The 23,022-nt window shown below is 32.9% G+C and overlaps 1 protein-coding gene and 1 pseudogene across 1 annotated transcript in view; one reads left to right on the forward strand and one right to left on the reverse strand.

Moving 5' to 3' along the window:
* Positions 1–23,022, reverse strand: part of MDGA2 (MAM domain containing glycosylphosphatidylinositol anchor 2) — an 867,659-nt gene that overhangs the window by 343,539 nt on the left and 501,098 nt on the right. The window lies entirely within an intron of this gene.
* Positions 154–298, forward strand: LOC132670674 (U2 spliceosomal RNA; annotated as a pseudogene).

The raw sequence follows: 23,022 nt of genomic DNA on the forward strand, positions 1-23,022 counted from the left end.
AGAAAAGAGCTAGGGATTTATAAGGAAAAAAATAAGAACAATAGGGAGCTTTATAAAAATGGTCAATATGTGAACTATTTTAATGGTATAATTATATAGATTTTTACAAATCAACATCATTTAAGATTTATCAATAGTGCATCCTTGTTTTTTATCCTTTCTTGGCCTTTTGGCTAAGATCAAGTGTAGTGCATCCTTGTTTTTAAGAAGTATTTATTCAAGCTTCCAATCTTTTAGATTAGAAAACTTGGAAGTGTTTTTTACACCCTCCCTATTTTTTTAATGAAGGCATAGATTTTCTCCTTAAAAAATTCAAAATTATTGCTTATATATTAGATAGTCCTGTTTGAAATAAGATTCACTAAAGCATGGGAGCATTTGTTTAGTCTACTCTCCACTTAAACTGGGGTACTCTAGTTACATAAAAGAGTTAACTCATCTCCCAGCATGCACTGGCACAATTAATCTACATATTCATGGTTAATCAGTTATTAACTGCCACTGAAGTCACGGGATATAGTTACAAGTTAAAGAATCAATTAATCTCAAAAATAATCACAGCAGAGGCATGTTTTCCACAGGGCTTTATTCCACCATTTGGTCCAATTTTTCTGTCTTTAATCTTTGAATTAAACCAAATGAATCTAAAAACCCAGATGGCAGACATACTAAATACCACACTGGATGTCATCTTCCCCTCTGGGAAGTGCTAGAAATCTTAAAAATCCTATGCATAAAAAAAATCTGACTGTGTTTTCTCAAGGAAAATAACCACTCAATACTCTTGGAGGCACTAAAGCTAGTCAAGTATATTATTTCTCATTTAATGGGTAAGAATTTATGTTACTAGTATAGCTATAGGATGAATATACATAACAATAAATAATGCTAACTAACCTGAATAAAATTAGGTTGCCTTGAAGTTACAAAAAAGAAAAACTTACTAAATAATTGTTAGATATACCAACAATCAAGCACAAGTTACCTTAGTATAAATAAAGCATCAATGTCAAAGATTTGTAGCACTTTCTGTAGGTATCAATAAAAAAGCACCATTTGATAAATCAATGAGAAATTATGTGCAAGTACTGAGGACAAGAAAAGTTTCAAATCTTTCCCTACATATTTTTTTCTGTCTAATGACTAATTTTATCTGATACCCCATTAAAAAAAAAGGACAAAAAATGAGTAATTGACACCAAGTTCTCAAAATGGCACATTTATAAGAGTGAAGCTATCTATAAGATTTAGACTCGTTATCTGAAATTTTGTTCTTACAGATCTACTTACACATAAATTGCATCTTCTAAAGTTTTTAACTTTTGTTAAGTTTTTTCATTTTAATTCCAGTATAGTTAACATACAGTGCTACATTAGTTTCAGTTTTAAAATATAGTGATTCAACAATTCTAGACATTGCTCAATGTTCATCAGGATTAAGTGTACTATTTAATCATCTATTTCACCCATCTCCCCCTCTAGCTCCCCTCTGGTAACCACCAGTTTGCTCTCTATAGTTTAAAAGTCTGTTTTTTGGTTTGTCTCTCTCTCTTTGTCCTTTGTTAATGTGCTTTGTTTCTTAAATTCCACATATGAATGAAACCATCTTTCTTTGGCTGACTTAATTTCACTTAGCATTACACTCTGTAGCTGCATCTATGTTGTTTCAAATAGCACAATTTCATGATTTTTTAATGGCTAATATTCCATTATGTGTATAGAATATACATTGTGTGAACATTATATAATAACATATTCTTTATTCATTCATCTATTGATGGACATGTTAGTTGCTTCCATAATTTGGCTATTGCAAACAATGATGCAATAAACACAGAGATGTATGTATCCCCTTGAATTAGTGTTTCTGTATTTTTTGGGTAATACCCAGCAGTATAATTACTGGACTGTAAGGTAGGTCTATTTTTAAATTTTTGAGGACTCTTCATACTGTTTTCCAGAGTAGCTGCACCACTTTGCATTCCTACCAGCAGTGCACAATGGTTCTTTTTTCTCCACATCCTTGCCAACACTTGTTGTTTCTTGTGTTTTTATTTTGGCTACTCTGATGGGTGTGAGGTGATATCTCACTGTAGTTTTGATTTGCATTTCCCTGATGATGAGTGATGTTAAGCATTTTTTCATGTGTCTTTTGACCATCTGTATTTCTTCTTTGGAGAAATGTCTGCTCATGTATTCTCATTTTGAAGTGGAATATTTGTTTTTTGGTGTGTTGAGCTGTATCACTTCTTTATATATTTTAGAAACTTACCCTTTATTAAATATGTCATTTGCAAATATCTTCTTCACATTCAGCAGGTTGTCTTACAGTTTTGTTGATTGTTTCCTTCACTGTGCAGAAGCTTTTTATTTTGATGTTGTACTAAGTTTATTTTTGCTTTTCTCTCCCTTACCTCAGGAGACATATATGTAAAAAAAAAAAAAAATGTTACTACTGTCAGTGTCAGAGAAATTACTTCCTGAGCTCTCTCCTAGGATTTTGATGGCTTTAGGTCTCACATTTAGATCTTTAGTCCACTTTGAGTTTATTTTTTTATGGTGTAAGAAAGTGGTCCAGCTTCTTCATTCTTTTGCATGTAGCTGTCCAGTTTTCTGAACACCATTTGTGGAAGAGAGAGTCTTTTTCCCATTACATATTCTTGCCTCCTTTGTCAAAGATTAATTGACCATATAATTGTGGGTTCATTTCTAGGCTTTCTATCCTGTTTTATTTGATCTATATGTCTATTTTTGTGCCAGTACCATACTCTTTTGATTACTACAACTTTATATAACTTGAAATATGGAATTTTTATACCTCCAGCTTTGTTTTCCTTTTTCAAGACTGTTTTGGCTGTTCAGGGTCTTTTGTGATACCATACAAATTTTAGGATTATTTGTTCTAGTTCTATGAAAAATGCTGTTGGTATACTGATAAAGATTGCATTAAATCTGTAGATTGCTTTGAGTAGGACAGACATTTTAACAATATTTGTTCTTCTAAGCCATGAGCATGGGACACCTTTCATTTGTGTCATTTTCAATTTTTTTCATCATTGCTATATAGTTTTCAGAGTATAGATCTTTCATTTCCTTGGTTACATTTATTCCCAGCTATTTTATTACTTTTGGTGTAATTATAAACATTTTTGCTTCTTAATATCTCTTGCTGTTGATTCATTATTAGTGTATAAAATATTCAATGGATTTCTATACACTAATTTTTTATCCTGTGACCTTACTGAGTTCATTTATCAATTGTTTTATTTATTTATTTATTTATTTATTTATTTATTTTATTATTCTTTTTTTTTTTTTTTGTGGACCCTTTAGGGTTTTGTATAGAGAGTAACATGCCATCTGCAAATAGTGGAAGTTTTACTTCTTCCTTGAAATTTGGATGTCTTTTATTACTTTTTCTTATCTAAATGCTGTGGCTAGGATTTCCAGTACTATAGTGAATAAAACTGGTGAGACTGGGGGGTACCTGGGTGGCTCAGTCGGTTAAGTGTCTGACTCATGACTGTTTATTTCAGCTCAGGTAATGATCTCACAGTTCGTGAGTTTGAGCTGTTTTGGGTTCTGCACTGACAGTGTGGAGCCTGCTTAGGATTCTCTCTCTCTCTCTCTCTCTCTCTCTCTCTCTCTCTCTCTCCCCCTCTATCTCTGGCTCTCCTCTTCTCCGTATCTTTCTTTCAAAATAAATGAATAAACATTAAAAAAAAAACTAGTGAGATTGGACTACTTTGTTTTGTTTGTGATCTTAAGAGAAAGTACTAAGTTTTTCACCATTGGGTACAATGTTAGCTGTAGGTTTTTCATATATGGCCTTTATTATGTTGAAGTATGTTCCCTCTAAACCAAATTTGTTGAGGGTTTTTATCATTAATGGATGTTGTACCTTGTCAAAAATTTTTTGGCATTTATTGATATGATCATAAGTTTCTTTTTAAAAAAGTTTTTTTAATGTTTACTTTTTGAGAGAGAGAGACAGAGTGTGAGTGGGGGAGGGTCAGAGAGAGAGGGAGACACAGAATCCGAGGCAGGCTCCAGGCTCTGAGCTGTCAGCACAGAGCCCAACGCGGGGCTTGAACTCACAGACTGTGAGATCATGACCTGAGCCGAAGTCGGACGCTCAACTGACTGAGCCACCCAGGTGCCCCATTCCTTTTTATTTCTTGTCAGTTTTCTTTTCATTTCTTTTTTAAAATACATTAATGTTTAAAAAAATTTTAACCTTATTTATTTTGAGAGATACAGAGACGGTGTGAGTATGAGTGGGGCACAGAGAGAGAGAAAGAGGGAGAGAATCCCAAGCAGAGAGAGAATCTGTCCGCACAGAGCCCAATGTGGAGCTCGAACTCACAAAACCAGGAGATTATGACCAGATCTGAAATCAAGACTCAGACACTTAACTGACTTAACTCTCCCCTTTTATTCCTGATTTCATTTAATTTGAGTCCTTTCCAACCCTCCCCCCCACCCCAGGTCTGGCTAAATGTTATTGATTTTGTTGATATTTTCAAAGAACCAGCTCCTGGTTTCACTGATCTGTTTTACTTTTTAAGTAAAACTGTTTTATTTGTTTTGTTTTGTTTTTAGTTTCTTATCATTTTTTTCTGCTCTAATATTTATTAATGGCTTCCTTCTACTGGTTTTGTGTTTTGTTTGTTCTTTCTCTAGCTCTGTTAGGTATAAGGTTAGGTTGTTTATTTGAGATTTTTCTTGTTTCTTGGGGTAGGCTTGTATTGCTATAAATTTATATTTTCTGGAAGAAAATTCTAAGAGAAATTTATAGCATGCATACCAAAGATTTTGGACTATTGTATTTTTACTTTCACTTATTTCCATGTATTTTTGTTTCTTTTTAGATTTCTTAGTTGACCCATTCACTGTTTAGTAGCATATTATTTAGCCTCTGTATTTGTGCTCCTTCCAGATTTTCAAGTTAATTTCTAGCTCCATAGTATTGTCGTCAGAACAGATGCATGGAGTGACTTTGATCTTTTTGAATTTGTTAAGACTTGTTTTGTGGCCTAATATGTGATCTATTCAGGACAATGTTCACTGTTTACCTGAAAAGAATGTGTATTCTGCTGTTTTAGGATGGAATGTTCTACATGTAACTGTTAAAAGTCATCCAGTCCAATGTGTCATTCAAGGACACTATTTCCTTCCTGATTTTCTACTGGACATCTATACAATGATGTAAGTGGGGTATTAAAGTCCCTTACAATTGTATTATGGATCACTTTCTTTATGTTTGTTATTAACTGCTTTAAATGTTTGGGTGCCTTCATATTGGGTGTAAAAACGTTTATAATTGTTATATCTTCTTGCTTGCTTGCTCCCCTAATGATTATATTGTGTCCTTCTTTATCTCTTGTAACAATCTTTCTTTCAAAGTCCATTTTGTGCCATATAAATATTACTACCCTGGCTTTCTTTTCACATCCATTTCCATGATAAATGCTTTACTATCCTTTCAATATCAATGTGAATGTGTCTTTTGCTCTGAAATGAGTCTCTTGAAGGTAGTAGATACATGGGTCTTGCTTTTTTATCCATTTTGTCACCCTATGTCTTTTGATTGGAGTGTTTAGTCCATTTACATTCAAAGTAATTATTGATAGGTATTTATTTATTGCTATTTTGTTACTTGTTTTATGATTCTTTTTGGTTTTTCTCTATTTCTTTCTTCTCTTGATATGTTCTCTTAAAAATAGTTGGCTTTCTTTAATGATACACTTGGATTCCTTTACTTTTTGCATATCTATTACAACGTTTGTGATTACCATTCGGTGTGCATGTAACATCTTATGTATACAACAGTCTATATGAAGTTGATGGTCACTTAAGTTTGAACTCATTCATTACTCCTCTCTCCCCTACATTTTAGGTATATGGTGTCATACTTTATATCCTTTTATGTTGTGAGTCTCTTGACTGATTTTTACAGATATACTTATTTTTACTGCTTTTCTGCTTCTTACTTTTCCTACTCTTGCTTATGGTCTTTTCTTTCCACTCAAAGAGTCCTCTTTAACATTTTTTGCAGGGCTGGTTTGGTGGTCATGGATTCCTTTCACTTTTATCTGCAGAACTCCTTATCCTTCTATTCTGAATGACAGCCTTGCTGGATAGAATATTCTTGGTTGCAGATTTTTTCCTTTCAGCACTTTGAATGTATCATGCCACTCCCTCTAGCCTGAAAAGTTTCTGCTGAAAAATTAGCTGATAGCTTTACAGGGTTTCCCTTGTATATGTAATGCTTTTACTTTCTCTACCTTTAAAATGCTCTCTTTATCATTACTTTTTGCTGTCTTCATTACTATCTGTCATAATACGGACCTAATTGAATTAATTTTATTGGGGGATCTCTGTGCCTGGATGCAGATTTGTTTCCTTCTCCAGATTAAGGAAGTTTTCAGTTATTATTTCTTCAAATAAATTTTCTTCCCCCTTTTCTTCCTCTTCTTCTTCTGAGATCCCCATAATGTGAATGTTATTAAATTTTATGGTGGCATTGAGTTCCCTAAATCTGTTCTCATTTTGCCATTTTTTTTTTCTCTCACTTGCTCAGCTTGATTATCTTCCATTACTCTGTCCTTTAGGTCCCTGATTTATTCTTCTGCTTCCTCTACTCTACTATTTATTCCAACAAGTGTATTTTAAATTTCATTTATTGTGTTCTTATCTCTGATTCTTTTTTAAATCTCATTGAAAGATCTCACTGATGTCCTCCACTCTTTTCCTAAATCTAATGAGCATATTTATGAACATTACTTTGAATTCTTTATCAGGCATATTATTTATCTCCATTTCACTTAGGTCTCTTACTGTGATTTTGTCCCGTTCTTACATTTGAGACATATTCCTTTGTCTCCTCGTTTTGTCTAACTCTCTGTGTCTGTTTCTGTATGTTAGGAAAGACAGCTACATCTCCTGCATTAGAAAATAATGGCTTTATGAAGAAGAAGTCCTGTATTACCCTGCATTGCAGTGTCCCCTATTTACCAGAATCTGGCACTTCAGGGGTGTCTCCTATGGGTGATATGTGTGCCCTGCTGTTGTGGGTAAGTTGCTTTTTCCTTTAGTCCAGTCACCCGCAGTGGATTTTTTGTTTGTTTGTTTGCCTGTTGTGGGTAGTGTTTAGTTCCTGTGGTGTTAGTGGGCCAGTCTGAGGATGTCTAGGGCTTGATTTTAGTCAGACCAGGTGTTTTCCAGAGAATCAGTACCACAGTACCAGCAAACGTTTGGGAGTTTTCCCTGTGTTGTCCACTGATGAGCTTTCATTGGTAGATAGGTCCTCATCTTCTACTATTAAAAAAAAAAAAAGTAACCACATGCTTTATAGCTTGATGATATTATATCTGATGATCTTACATATCATCCTGCAGAAACAGTTTTTGAACTTTCAGATGTTCTAAAAATTATTTTCCTTGCCCATTTTCTAAGAGACACATGAAAAATGAGAAAAATAAAGAATCTGAAGTTTTAAAATTTTATACACACACAATGGTAATTTATGTGTTTACAATATATACATTTATATACTCATTATAAATAACATATTATAAGCATGTTATATACATTATATAATATTTATAGGTATATACTATGATATATATATATATATATATATATATATATATATATATATATATATACATATACATATGTATATATATATATTTGTTTCAATCTTTTTCTTCTAAATGCTGGCCTCTCACTCCACTCTCTTCTTTCATACCCTCACCTCCCCACATACTGCATGTTAATATCATGGTATTCTACATTTTTTGTTCAGACTCATATATTCATATATATAAAAATATGCACATATATGCAAAGACACACACACATATTTGGGTGTGTAGTTTCATTTGTCTTTCCAGGAAAATTAATCATATAACACATTTAAAAAAATATTTTTCTCATGCAAAATAACTCATGGAAATCCTTCCAAAGTAGAGCTCTTATCTATCTATCTATCTATCTATCTATCTATCTATCTATCTTAGTTATACTATATCCCTGGCCATGAATTCATGTAATTTATTCAAGTATTTCCCTATTGTGCACATTGATATTATTTCCAGTTTTTTGTCTCTCTGAACAATTCCATAGTAATGGTCTCTGAATATGTATTTTCAAACTGATGGCTTTATTTGATGGGAATAATTCTTATAAACATGAAACTGACTTGTAAGTAGTTTTAACTGAAATTTTGTCCTGTTTCTTTCCAAAAGAAATGTATGTTTCATGACACGCATGTGAGTATCATTTTACCTACCTCTCAGCTATGATAGATTTTTTTTTGTTCTGAATTTTTATGCACTATGATTGTATTAGGTAGTAGTTCATTATCACTTTATGTTGCACTTCCATGACTACATCTTATTCTGAGTCTTTTAATTTGGTAAATGGTTACATAGACTTTTTCTTTCATCAACTACCAATTCATATCCTTTGTCTATTTTTCTTTCCATTAGTTGTACTTCAAAAACATTAAAATGTCTTTATATATTATATATTATAACCTTTTGATTATTATTTTTCTATGAATTTTGTTTGATATCTTTTCCTAAACAACATAATTTTTATATAACATAAATTATTATCTTTTTTTTTTGGATTTTTGGTTGTTAAAGTATGGCAAATTATGCCCACTTTCCCCCTAAATTGCACATGAAGTCTTTACTCCATTAAGAATCATATTTTGGCAGTGCCTGGGTGGCTCAGTGGGTTGAGCATCTGACTCTTGATTTTGGCTGAGGTCATGATCCCAGGGTTGAAGGATCACACTGAGAGTGGAGCCTGCCTGATATTCTCTCTCTTTCTCTCTCTCTCTCTCTTATCCTCTGCCCGCCCCTCTCCCTCACTTGCTCTCTTTCTCTAAAATCAAAATTTAAAAAAAAATAAAAGAATTGAATTTTGAATATCATGTAATTTAGAGGTCTAATTGTTTTTTCTTTCTGATGGAGATACAGTAACAGCAGCACCATTTAATATTTCATTCTATCACAATAATTGAACAGCAAATTTATTATATTAAATTCTCATGTCTAGGATCTATTTATGGTTTATCTCCTCTGTTGTATTAATTTTTCCATTCACATGCAAAACTATTATATGTAATACAATATATTTTTACCTTCTGAATTTTATAAAGACAACTTCACTCTGTACCAGCCCTTCACTGCTATTCTATTTTATACTTCTTTGGTTATTTTCAGGCTTTTGTCTTTTATTTAATGTCTAGATTATTTTATTTAACTCAATTTAAGAAATCATATAAACAGAACTCTGGGAATTATTTGGGATTATATTAAATTTGCTTATTAATTTGGGATATTTTATATTAGATGGATTCATTCAAAAACATGGCATGTTTTTCCATTAATTCAGAACACATACTGCAGTTTTAGATATGAATTCATACATTATTTATTTAGATTCTACACCATTTTTGAAGATTTTTTTTCCAAAACATTTTATTTTTAAGTTATCAATGAAATATTTTTTCATTACCATCATTTATTCCTAAAACATAGCTATCAATTTTTTATAATTAACTCATATCCAATTACTTTCATACTCTTCCATATCATATTTGGAAGATATATATTATATATATATCTATATCTATCTATATATATATTATATATAGATAGATATAGATATATAGATATAGTCTTTATAAAAGTATTTTATATTTATATTGTAAATATATATTTATATGGATATATTTACTTATATTTTAAAGTATTTTATATTGTATAATTTATCAGCAAATTTGTTTTTTCTTTTTTACCTTTATATAAATTATTTTATCTTATTTTCTGAGAACATTTGCTAGAAATCAAAGACAATCTAAAACAAGCTGCAAAAAGGGGCACCTGCGTGGCTCAGTTGGTTAAGCATTTGACTTTAGCTAGGTCATGAGTTGAGTTGAGTTCATGAGTTCAAGGTCTGCATTAGGTTCTGTGCCAACAGCTCAGAAATGGAGCCTGCTTCAGATTTTGTGTCTCCCTCTCTCTCTGCGCATCCCCTGTTCATGCTCTATCTCTGTTTCTCTCTCTCAAAAATAAACATTAAATAAAAATTAAAAAAAAAAAAACTACAAAGAGCATCCATATTTAGATCCTAATTTTAACTGAAATTATTCTAGTTTTCTCTTTTTGTCATTTAGGCAAAATTTAAATTGAATATTATTGATTTGAGTAGTTTCTTTTCTACTTCTTATTTAGAGATTTGTTTTAAAAATAGGAAGAGATGTTAAAATGTATTAAATGCTTTTTAAACATCTACTGGTAATGTGCTTATACATTTTCAGATAAGAAGGCAGTTTTGTATTCCTTTAATAGACCTTTTTTGGTAATATTGTACTTTTATTCTAGTGGTTAAGTTAAAGACCTCAGAAATTGAATTTCTTATATTGTGGTTCTCAGATTTGGGATCTTTAAATATTTTTTTTTAATGGGTAAATTACTGGATCTCACCAAACACAGGGTCTAACATTTGAACTCCATCCTTACATTTTGGTATTTCCCCCTTCTCCCCCCGCCCCCCCCCCCCCACAATGCAATCCTAGATAATTTATCTCCCAATCTCTTTGTAGCCAGAGTAGAATGCATCTACTATAAGCTTTAAATTGGGTGTTATTAATACAAAGAAGTAGAAACCACAGAGGATCCATTTCAGTGTCATATGACAGAGGTAGCAGCAACAATGTTGAGTTTCCTGGGCAGTAGGGGTAACTGTGCTAGAGACTGCATCCCGTGTTGAATGGGCAACAGCAGGACATGTGAAATTCAGTGCACCGTAGCCACAGAAATGGCAGCCCTGGTTCGTGGAGGGATTGGGGGATGGGCTCCTCTGTGTTTCAGTCAATCTTTCTGAAGACTGAAAACAAACCTACAAAATTTAATTTTATTTATGTATTCATTCATTCATTTAGTTAAAGTTAGTCAGAGTTGAACTCTCTTGCTTATATGCAATGGACTATTGAATTAGCAGTGTTTAACAGGAAGGAGCCATAAATCAACTTTATTCTTTCTTCCACTGGCCCTTAAAGCCTATGTGATAGGCTATTTCTTTTCCTGCTATTGGATGAAATTTGGGGCACATTTCACAGCTTTTCCAGTTCCCTGTAGTAATTCCCAGGAACAGCCCCATTTCTGTAATGAAAATGTCCAGTTCAATAATTAAAAAAAAATTATGAATGCTCTTAATGCTTTCTCCATTCCCTCCAGTTGTGTACTAGTTCAGGCCTGATATCCTGAAAGCCTAGGACGGAATAACAGATAGTGGGGGGCTGACTTAGCCCCGTTTCTTCCTTTGTATACTTTGTTCTTTGACTCTTCCCTTCCACTCTCATAGCCACAGGGGCTAGTTCTTTCAGGGTGATAGACATGATGATGACTAAAGGAGGAGTGGAGAAGAAAAATGGGATCCTGTCTTGTGTAGATCGAGAAAGTCTGCAGATCTTAGGACAGAATGCTTGAAGTCTTCCTCACTTGGATGGAGAAGAGAAAGAAGCATAACCTTCTTATCCACCTGGATAAACAATGAAGCACTCACAATAAAAAAATAAATAAAATAAAATAAAATAAAATAAAATAAAATAAAATAAAATAAAATCCCTGTCTTCCATCCCTAGGTTCCAAATTCAACTCCTCTTAAAAGGGAGGTAGAGAGCAGTTTCCAGGGTCATCATGCATGGTCTGGTAGTTCACTTTGCCAGATGTTTTTGGCAACTTCTAAATTGCTATAAGCCTTTAGGTCTCTGCCCAAAGTGATAGAGACACAGTGCAAAGTAGCATTCCGTTACTCTTGCAACTATGAGCTCTGACACAGAGCTTTCTGGCCTTCTAATAAACTTTTTTTACCTAACCTTAGCCTCTGATTTACTGATAAGGCAGACTAAAAACATACATTTTTGTTCTACTTGATTTCATATATAACAATAGCATTGGTGGTTAATATCAAGACAACTTCACTAAAAAATACATATATATATATATATATATATACATGTACATATATATGTATATATATATATATGTACATGTATATATATATATATGTATATATATATATGTACAGGGAGGAGGGGCAAAGAGAAAGAGACAGAATCCCAAGCAGGCTCTTCACTGTCTATGAAGAGCCCAATGTAGGGCTTAATCTCACGAACTTTGAGATCATGACATGAGGCGAAATCAAGAGTCCAACACTTAACCAACTGAGCCACCCAGGTATCCCAAGACAGCTCCATTTTTATAGGTCAATACACACCTTCTGCTCTAAGTTTTCATTTCTTTAGTTTCATAAGCAGCCCTATTTACCTTTTTAATCCATCTTTAGAAACCTTTCAGAAAGATGTAATAGTAATAGCTAATACATATGTAGTATACTTATTTCATTATTCCAAAAACATGTATTTCTAGATATCTATTCATTTATTCATCTTCTTATCAGAAATACAATGTGTATTTCCTTCTTTTAACAATATCAGTCATTTCATCCATAATACAAGCATCAGCATCTTCCGGTACGGCAAGATATCTTTAGTAGGATATTGTATAACAATGGGTCATTAGAATAGAATAAAGAAACCTCAACACAAGAAACAACTGAAAGGAACCATTATCTCCTGGTCTAGCCAACAAAGCTTGAAGGACAAAAAACTGGAAACAAGTCATTATTAAAAAAAAAAAAAAAAAAAAAAAACAAAAGCAAAATTATGAACCAGCTTGAGAAAAACCTCACCTGAGGTAAAGAATGTTTTACACACAAGTCCAGGGCTGACCTGATGGTACAAAAACAAACTAACTAACCAAAAAAAACAGCTTTGTTTCTCCCACTGATACCAAATGGTCCTCTTTCTAATTATTAATTTAAAAACTAATCCACAGGGGCTCCACACACGCAGAAAAGACAATTTGTGTCTAGAATGTATCAGGCATTCTAGCAAGTACCCAGTACACTGGATTCTGCTTTTAGCTGCCATCACCTAACAGTATGGACTTAGCTTTTTGAAAATTGGGGAAAATTAGCAATACTCTCAAATGTAGACCCTGACCAGTCACCACCGGCATGCTCCACTTGTGAGAATCCACCATTATTTCTGAAGCTGATACCTATTTGAAAAGTAACTGCATGAAACCAATTCTAATTAAAGTTGAATAAGAATCAATTTAACTTACTGGTTACAAAGAGAACTGGGTAATCACCCAGATCTCTGTTTTTGCCTTTACTATTATTATAATTTGAGGCGAGTTACTTAACCTCTGTCTGCACCTAAATCTTCTCTTTATATGTGCTCTGCTGTGGGAAGCACCTTTTAGCCAGAGCTTGTGAAAGGCAGGGAAGACTTTTTGGCTGAAAAGAGAGGAAGAAGAGGACTGGAGGTTGTCAGGGACCAGAAAATCCATAGCAGTGGGAATTTCTTCCCACAAGAGACAAAATAGTAGAAACCAAAAGGTGGCAAGATTAGCAGAACTGAGGGATTTATAAACTACAGGCAGTGCTGTGATTAAGTCATACATCTCTGGGACCTCAGATTAGAGGTGCTAAAACATTTTTTAACCACACACGTACACATTTCAGGGAGTTATTAAAAATACTTTGTAAGATGCATCCTAGAATAAGATTTAGATTTCCTGCTTAATTGAGTGGCACAGACGGACAAAATGGGAGTTACTCTAAATGCAAGTATTTTATTTATATTTAAAATCCAGTAAAACCTTATAATGGTAGACCAGTTTTAAAACAATGGGTGACTTCTGCCTTCGTAATGTCCCAAGGGAATAACTTAATTGCATTTCCAGCATGGTTGTATCTATTTTTCATGCATATTTCAATTAGACAAAATGTACAACTCCAGTGCATTTAGCCATGTGTGTTGTTTACAGAAAAGTATCTCTACTGTTTCTCTATTGTCAGCTGACCATTCTTAATATATTAGACATCTGCAAAATCTGTGCATCTGTAACTTGCCTGGATGCTATGGGATCAGCTCTTCCTTCAACTGACAATTGCCGTCCTTTTTTGCCGTCAGTTTGCTTTTCCTTTCATGGGATTTCTAAGAAAACTGTTTTTTTGTTTTTTTTTTTAAACAGTTTAATAGCAACCCCTTGCCACTTAAACAAGAGAGATACAGTAATCTCCATCAAAATAATGGAGATTTCAACAAGAATATTATAAATATCAGAGATGTAACCACATTGGAGGTGATTTCACAATGTCAATCAGTGTCCTGCCTCATGCCATCCCCCTCTTTTATCTGCTGTACAGTTGTCTATGGATGAACTATTGGAATTTCCCAAAACATACAAGAAAATGAAGTCAGGAACTTATGTTCTCCTGTTAGAAATGATAAAAGAATCTAAGTTTGGTGATCATGAGGACTCAAATAATTGATGTGGTCAGATTTATTGTTTCTGCAGAACCAGAGGCTGTCAATCAAAATGACTGATGGCCACTTATTTATGAATTAGTAAGAATGGGGTGGGATCTCTCCACACTAGATTATAAATAATTCCTAGCAAAGAGACAATAACAAAGTCAGCTATTGGTAGGACTTCAAGAAAATTAATTGTTTTTTATAATTTTCTGGGAAAAATCTGAAAATTAAAATTTTCACTTTCAACACTGAGTGACATCATCAGATATAGAAGGGAAGGCCTCAAGTTACCAAAAATAGAGGGTTTTATTTTTCATTTGTTTATCTAAGGAAAACAATCACATTTCTTTTCTTGCCTTTTTAAGACTATTTCATAATATTTCTTTGGAGTAGAAATCAGGGCCACGATTCTGCTTACAAAGGTAAAGTGGACAAAGGAAAGAGCCTGAGAATGACACTGTTAAGCTTATCTATGCACCCATGTTGTGGGGGAAATTCCAGGTATATAAAGAAAGTCTTGTAGTCCACCCATTATTTTCACTAGAGAAAAATCCCATCACAAAAGCTTAACGTCTTGCCTATAATTAAGTTTCCATTTAATATTTAATAACTTCTCTACTCTGTATAATTTTTCATCCTTTCCTTATCATAATTTGGGTAAAATGCTGACAAATTAATACACAAGTTTTTAGAGTCTTTTAAGTTTAGTATTCCACTCAACTAGTATAAGCTCTGTTTTTCTTTTGCTTGACCTCTTGTCCCAAAACTACATGCTGACTTCTCACGTGGTAGCTGATAAGAAATTATTTAAAATTATTACATAAAAAAGGGTTTTATGTTATATAGTTCAGAATATACTGCAACTAAGTAGCACGTACTCAGTTCTAGAAAAGAATGTAAGTTTAATAAATGTGTGTGCTAAATTTTATAGTCTGATATTAAGCTATCAACCAAGTTCAATTTTAAGAAACTGCCTCAAACTCAAATTAATTCACCTTAAATTATATTTATACACTAAATTCAAGCAGCTGGAATTTCATAGCAAAGTAATAAAACGCTAATAAAGCTAATGGAAGAAATTCTGCCTTCAAGACACTAATTCAATGAAAGTTATATGTACCTAAGAACAGTATCCCTTTGACTGAGAACTGATTCCCCTGAAGTATTTCGGGTTCTTAAACCTTAGCAACATTAGGACCCGACTGATGTTTATGGATATAAGTAAAATAAGATGAGACTTAACACTAGTCTTTTACTGTCTTATTAGTTAGAAAATTAATAAGTCTGATTTTTGGCTCCTTCAAAAACATGAAAGGAGCATTAATTAATTAGCTAATTAATTAATTTTACGTATTTATGTAGTCAGCCTGTTTTGGGTATTAAAATTCTTCCAAATGGGCATAGTTGGGTGACAGGAAACAACTTAAAATCTGGTTTGCTTTATTTACATATTTCAAAATAGCCATGCTACGTATATTGAAACTCAGCCTACGAGTTCAACAATATGACCAAGAATAACTCACAACTTAAATTTAATAACTAGTTTCCTTTCAGAATATTTTCTTCCATTCTTTGCTCCTAAAACACGTACAGATATTTATATAGCTACAATCAAAGTGCATCTAGAATTTTTAAAATTTATTCTATTACTTTCATTTGCCTATAAATGTTCATAGAAAGATTCATACTCATTGGTAGCCAACAGTTTTTACTAAGGAGTTCCAAAGGTTACTAACATTGAAATAAACTATTACTTCAATACATGAACACAAAGTTTATTACTAAGATGTGAACCTATGGATCAAATTAGGAAAAAAAGTAAACATAATATTATTTTAAGAACTAATATACCTTATATTTACTACTAAAACATGAGTCTTTCTACTTGATAGGATGCTATGGCAATAATTATAATAGTCAAGATTTTCTATAGCTTACTGAATCTGAACATTTCTATAACTTTGGATCTCAACCTAAGTGGATTCTTTCTTGATTGAATGACTTTTAAATGAAGTATTGATATGAAATATTAATAATTATAAATTAAATATATTAAATAATAAAGACATCGAGAAAATAAAATAAATAAATTATGTATATTGTTACAGAACTACCCTCCCCTCTTCTCCACATTCACAGCATTCCTGTCAGGTCAAAGCAATACAGTGTATTATTAAATAAATATCAAATGTTAGATAAATATAATAATAATTCAATTATCCTAAGTTGAACTTTCTATACTGTCAACCACCAGAACAAACTCTAATGTACATACACATAAAGGCAAAGGGTGTTCGACCAAACAGAAGGAAATGCATACCCTTCACTCATAGGGTGCAGCAACTTTACTTTGTCCTTGAACTCAACTCCAAGGTCTTAGATACAATAATAACTGCTTCCTGGTTTATTGCTAAATCCTCAGTTAACCAAAAGTAAATTGGAAGAGGAAAAATTACAGCAACAGCAGTAAGAAATGGTATTTAAAAAGACTGACAGTGAGGAAAGAAATCTTTAACCATAACAAATAATACTAAATCATTTGCTATCATTTATCAGAACCTACCATGTGCCAGGCACGGTAGAGGCATTTGATATTTCATCCAACTTTTACAAGAGTGCTTCAAGGGAGGCACAATCATTGCCAGTTTACAGGTGGTAAACTACTCACAGTTTCTCAGAGATGTTGAATGGTTTGACAAAGATGGCAGAACAATGATTCAAGAACAAGTCTACTGAACTTCAAAGCTCTTTCTGTGAGAATGAAAAACTGGAGCACTCTGGATACTTTGTTTAGAGGGGAAAATCCTACATACTTTTTACTTCATTAGGACCTCAACGCATTATGAATTTGCATAATACATTTAGATACAGTTATCACGTTGTTTAAGATGGCAAATGGATAAAACATTCTATAAAGTTTCTTATAAAAATTTCTGACAAGTGTATATAAGATCCATATTTCTATAGATTAATTTCATAATAATTTTTGTTCTGTTGATTTTTATCCTTCTAGATGAAAGGAGAATGAAAGGATGTGAGTTTTAAACTGTAACGACCATAAAAATGTTTTGCTTTCAGACTATTCATGTATATTTAAATTGAAATATCAAAAGATGTGATATTTGACACATAACATATTGGTTTAATATTTATAGTTTAATTTAAATCTTCATATAGAAATCGAAAGTCATATACTTTTCATAACCCACTGGCTCAAAACCCTTGCATAGTTAATTAAAACAATTTCTTAAAAATCATAACTTATTAGGGAATTTCTCATTATAAAAAATATGGTTTTCATAACCTTAAGCTCATAATCTCTTAAGAGATCGTGAAAGAAATACTAGAGGTTTAAATATGAAATGTGCAAAAAAGAACTATAAGAGTTCCTTACTTTCTTTTTTCTTCACTTCAATAATACTATGGCCCAAAGCATAATGGATATGTCATAAATCCTTTTAATTTAATACACTAGAAAAAAATGAAAATAATAAAGTATATCAAATAACATTAAATTCTTTTTATTGAAACTGAGGCTATCCTTGGGTTTAAATGGAAAAAAATTAAGTAGTTATCTTATGTTCTTGGTCTAAGGCAAACGTTGGTTTACATGAAAAGTTATTACCACCTTTCTAGGATTCTCTTCCAGTGTTCATTACTGGCAAATGATACGGAGTAAAATAGGTGATCTCCTATTGTTCAAAGGGATATTATTTCTTCAGTGACAATATTTATTTCAGATAGGTGCTCTAATTATATCAGAATCCATTTTCTTTCAGAAATTTTATGTCAACTTATAATAATACATGAATACATTTTTAAAACCTGCTTTACTAATTTTCTGTTTGTGAATTGTTTAGGAAGAAGAATTAACATAAATGCTTAGCACATCATCATAAGTAATTTTATCATAACCAGTTCTTCTCCATGGCAATAGTGTCACAGAGAAGATTCCCCTTGGAATGGATCTCAGAAATACATTGCTTAAGAAACACACATTGAAGGGAGTGGGTGTTACAGACTTTGTAATCCAAAAACAGCCCACAACATCTCCATTTTGATTGAAAAAAGATTTTAAAATATATTAAATAGTGTTAAAGTTCATTACAAAACCACTATGTCATTTTAAAGTAACTAACAGGGTAGTATTATTTGCTGCTTTAACATAGGAAATGTACATTTGGCAACCCATCAAATTTCCAGGCCTTCTTTAGAGCTATTATTTCCTTTCATAAATAAAGACCATTCAAAAGCATTTCTACTTGGTCAAAAGCCAACCAGACTGACATCAAACTTTTTTCACTATTCATAGTGAAAGTCTTGGACTATGCCAGTAAAGCTTTGATTATATTGTCTTCTGTTTCTAACTTTGGAAACTTAAAGAATATCTTTTCTCTATTCTCAAAGAAATTTTACAAAATGCATTGTTCAGTTGATTCATTTCTTCTATAAAAGTGTTTCATGCCTGCCATCTGTATACCCAGTGTTGAGCTACGTACAGAAATATAAAACAACTAAGAAAATTTCTGTCTTGGGAGACTTCACAATCCAATGAAGCAGAATATATTAAAAATAAACATTTTCATGTGGCAAGTGCTATGGGAACTATCAAGAACAGCTATATTATAGATATGTAATTACACAACCTATCCAAATTTATTCAGGGACCTAGGTGAAAATAGCAACAAATCCTGCCTGAAGAAGGAACACGAAGTAAAAGCTTGAGCTGAGGTTGGGAAAGTGAATAGAGGCTAACATGTTCCAGGCATAGTAAACAGCAAGCATTTGGAGGTATAAGAGAATGTAGTACATTCAGGAAACTGCAAGATGTTCAAAGTTGTTAAAGTAACACATATGAGTACTGGTCTTATAAGCAATGAAGATCCAACAAGGCCTTTGGTAAATGATGAATACAAGTCAAGTCTATATATTATAATGCTAATTTGCTTTATCAACAATTTTAATTGAGCATCTACTGTGCCTGGCCTTTTGTTAGACCATGGAGAAATAATTACGACCTAGCACAATGACTGTTCTCATGAGGAAGATAAATCTTAAACAAAAAAAATAAATAAGTAATAATTTCAGGTGTACAATGTTATGTGGGGAAGCCAAATCAAGAGAAGTCATAAGGTTTTAATATCTAATTTAAAACATCAATATTTTCATTTATGTTTTATTTTACGGGTTACCATCAATTGAAATTTTTACTATTTTTCCTCTACTTACCTCTGCACTATAGCTTAATAATAACTGAGGCCAACTATTCCCATTTTGTTTTCATAATGTTTTGGTTTTTTTTAACCTGTTTATTATGCCAATAAACTATTGTCTATTTGGGAAGAGCGGACCTCCATACTATTCAGACACCTAAACCATATTCATAATACATATCTACATTAATTCAAGTCTCATTTACACATCATTAAAGGTTTGCGATTTTCTTAATAAAATTACATGTGTTTTTTTTTTTTTAAATTTTATGTTCTAACAGGCTGCTGCTGATATATAACATCTCTAATTTAAAACACAAAGTACAGCACTGTAGGTTCTATGGGAACATCAAGGCAGGTGAAGGATTTTAAACTAAGAGTTACGAAAAAAAGTTTAGTTGTCCTCAAAATATTTTAAACATTTATTTCAATAAAAACAGTCATATCTCTTTATGAATGTGATTATCTACTCTTCATTCCTGAAATTAACTTCACTTGGCTTTTTACTGAGTCATAAACATATTAAGATAATCCTGACTTGTTTTTTTTAATTTTTTAATGTTTATTTATTTTTGAGAGAGAGAGAGACAGAGTGAGAGCAGAGGAGGGGCAGAGAGAGAGGGAGACACAGAATCCGAAGCAGGCTCTGGGCTCTGAGCTGTCAGCACAGAGCCGGACACAGGGCTTGAACTCACAAAATGAAAGATCATGAACAGAGCCAAAGTTGGATGCTTAACCAACTAAGCCACCCAGGCACCCCTGACTTGTGGTTTTCCTAAACAGTAGTTTACTACTTCTCATTTCAGATTTATACATCAAAATCCATTTCAGTTGAGACTCAATTTAAATTTTTTATTTTCAATTATTTAATTTTCTTTTTATTTAATAAGTGAATATCACTTCCCTTGGCTTCTTCCCTTTGTGTGGTAATTAGAAGGACTAAGATCCAGACCCATTTTTTTCTCTATTAAGTAATTGTATGACACTGTAAAAACCATCTAGCCTGTCTGAATTCTAATTTCATTATATTTATATTAATATATTACAACCGATTTTTTAGTTCCCTTATATAAACCTCTAATTGTCTGTTTATACATTTTTGGTGAACTGATCAATTAGTCACTTTTTCATTCAACATTCATTCAAAACACTAATTTAACACCTTAATCTATGCCAGGAATTATACCAAGTATATGTCATGGGGGGAGAGGCACTCTGCATATTTTGATTCTTCTGTTTATTTGTGACATCAAGATAGCTCTTATCTCTTTAAATAGAGCTCTCTTAAAAGATAGATTATTTTCTTATGATTATTTTTTTGATTGACGCAGTTTTCATCATACAGCTTATTTGAATTTTCAAGTTATTTTGATACTGTAACTAGTATGAACTGAAGTGTGTTCCCCCAAAATTCATATGATGAAACCCTAATCTCCAATGTGACTGTATTTGGAGTTAGAGCCTTTAAGGAAGTGATTAAGATTAACTGAGGTTCTAAGAGTGGGGCCCTAATCCAATAGGACTAATGTTCTTACAAGCAGAGGAAGAGAAAATCTGAGTGCACACACAGAGGAAAGTCCATGTGAGGACAGAGTGAAAAAGCGGGCCATCTTCAGGCCAGGAAGAGAGGCCTCACCAGCAACCAACCTTGCCAGCACCTTGATTCTTAGAATTCCAGCCTCCAGAACTGTGAGATAATAAGATTATGTTGTATAAGTCACCTAGTCTGTGGTATTCTGTTATGACAACTCAGGGAGACTAAGATAGTAACAGGAGATATACACTTTAATGTAAAATTAAGAGAATGATTTTAATCAGAGTAGGTTTTTCCAATTAGTTGAAAATGACACCAATACATTACAAGAGCTATAACTTACACAGGTTATAGACTCCTCTTTTCCTACTGAAATTCACAAAAAGTCTGCACTTCTCAAACAAATGAGACTGCTTTTTTTGGACATTTTAATGAGCTCTTTTAATTTCATTTGATATTTAAATGTGGGTGGATGTTCCTCAGGTATGTTCTGACTCTTTTATAGTATCTTAATTCAGGGGCACCTGGGTGGCTCAGTCAGTTAAGCGTCTGACTTAGGCTCAGGTCACCACCTCACGGTTGTGGGTTTGAGCCCTGTGTTGGGCTCTGTGCTAACAGCTCAGAGCCTGGAGCCTGCTTCAGATTCTGTGTCTCTGTCCCTCCTCCACTCATGCTGTCTCATTTTCTCTCTCTCTCTCTCTCTCTCTCTCTCTCTCTCTCAGAAATAAACATTATAGTATCTCAATTTAATTTACTCTACGAGTTTAATTTTAATCTAAATGCTGATATTTTCTATTTATCATCTGCTGATGTATCTCCAGAACTGAAAGCCAGTTCAGTAAAACACATGCTAGACATATACGTTTTTCTGTTCTCTGAGCATGTGTATCTACACATATGCAAAAGTGGACTCACTATCCCCCTTCACATGAGCTAATCCTTCTGTGTTTATCATTCCTGGGAATAAAATCATTATATATCTAATGTATCACATTCAAGATATCTTCACCATCCTTGATTCATCTCCAACTGCTGAATTTAATAAATTTCTAAGTTCAGTAAGGTCTATGCCCTAAGCATATCTCGAATTTTATCTTCTCAATCTTTACTGCACGTACCACATTTAGGCAAACATTATCTCTAATTTCTAAGTATTTCTCCCTCCAGTTTCACTCCTCATGTCCCTGCATCCATTCCTCACAGGAGAGCTTTCTACGTTCCAAATTGCTCACTTACTTCAACAGCTCCCTGATGCCCCAAAATAATGTTTAAATGTTTTGATGAAGTTTAGAAAATGCGTCATAATCTGCCTCAGGTTACTACCTCTGTCTCTTATCCCAATTCTTACTACTCTATTTTTTTAGTCATGTTCAACTTATGTTTAAATAATTCTTGTGTCTAGGGGCACCTGGGTGGCTCAGTTGGTTAAGCTTCCTACTTTTGATTTCAGCTCAGATCATGATCTCCCAGTTCATGAGTTTGAGCCCCACATTGGGCTCTGCGCTGACAGTGTGAAGCCTGCTTGGGATTCTCTCTTTTCCTCCCTCTCTCTGCCTCTCTCCTGCTCAATCTCTCTCTTTCTCTCCAAATAAATAAATCATAAATAAATAAATAAATAAAGTGTCTTAAAAACTTAATAATAATTCTAATGTCTTAAATGGGCAACAGTAATAATTATAGCAAACTCTGTAATAATAATGATAGTAATAATAGATGAAAGCATATTTTTGGACCACTTCCTTTTGGCTAGTAATGCACAAAAACATATATACACAAGCATATCAAATCTCCAAAATATAATTTTGATATAAAAAACATTATCATTGGAATTTACCAGAGTCTTCAATCTTAAATGACCTCTCCAA

Source organism: Panthera onca, chromosome B3 (assembly GCF_046562875.1).
Source record: "Panthera onca isolate mPanOnc1 chromosome B3, mPanOnc1 haplotype 2, whole genome shotgun sequence".
In the NCBI taxonomy this organism is placed as follows: domain Eukaryota; kingdom Metazoa; phylum Chordata; class Mammalia; order Carnivora; family Felidae; genus Panthera; species Panthera onca.